We start from the raw sequence: 1,022 nt of genomic DNA, 5'->3' as shown, positions 1-1,022 counted from the left end.
TGTTAAAAAAAAAAATTTATATATTCAAAAAAGAAAGTCTCATGCATGATGCACTCATCCACTGCAAGACAGCTCATTGTGTACTGATGGTTCCTAGCTTTCTCTTTCATTGATCTCAATATGGTTAATTTCAAGGATGAGCTATCTGGTCTATAACCTTCCCAAACTTTCCATGCCTCTTGATTATTGTTGAGAGATAAAAGCTTGCTTAGTGCAAATCACACCAAATCATATATATAGCGAGAGAACGCTTGCATGCATGTTTTCATTTACTCATTTTTTGCTTGGTTGGAATAATATATTAATTAAGGGAGAAGAGTGAAGTGAATGTCATGAATGATGCTCATCATGCCACTTTCAGAAGAAGATGAAGAGGAAATTGAGTAACTTAATTCAAGCCCTATAATTCTTTTATGTCTCCAATATATATATATATATATATATATATGCAAATGGACACATGATACTTGTGCTGAATGGAGTTGTGAGCCAGCTCTCTGATATATATATTTTCCATATAAAAGCGGCTGCATGTATGATGGAGTTCTAGATATAATAATATTCTTTTCTTGCCTCTTCTGAAAACTTTTTTATAAAACAATATTAAGTTATTCTTTCCCGTACAATTCGTCCCAATTTTCTATTCCATCTATTTGTGTGAACACCGCACATGAAAGATGTTAAACTTTTGGAGCAAAATATAATAAAATAGCTTTATTCCTTTCCCAAAAAATAATAATTTAAACCTTGTGCTTCAATCAGTGGGTTGTCTTATTATTTTTATTATAATTTCCACTGCATAATTAAACCAAATACAAGAAGAGGTAATAAATTGTAAATTGATTTTAGTACAATACGCCGTTGGTAATAATTTATTTATTGAATGAAAAGTTCATTATTAATCAGTTTTCTTCTAATTTTTTTATCCTTTTATTTAAAATTTTTCTTTACCATTTGTTGGAATGGTTTACAAGACACAAACCTGATGAATTATATTGTATATATATATATTGATACATGTG

This window comes from Dioscorea cayenensis, chromosome 11 (assembly GCF_009730915.1).
Source record: "Dioscorea cayenensis subsp. rotundata cultivar TDr96_F1 chromosome 11, TDr96_F1_v2_PseudoChromosome.rev07_lg8_w22 25.fasta, whole genome shotgun sequence".
NCBI classification, from domain to species: Eukaryota; Viridiplantae; Streptophyta; class Magnoliopsida; order Dioscoreales; family Dioscoreaceae; genus Dioscorea; species Dioscorea cayenensis.
The sequence above is the reverse complement of the archived record's forward strand: the minus strand, read 5'-3'. Positions refer to the sequence as shown.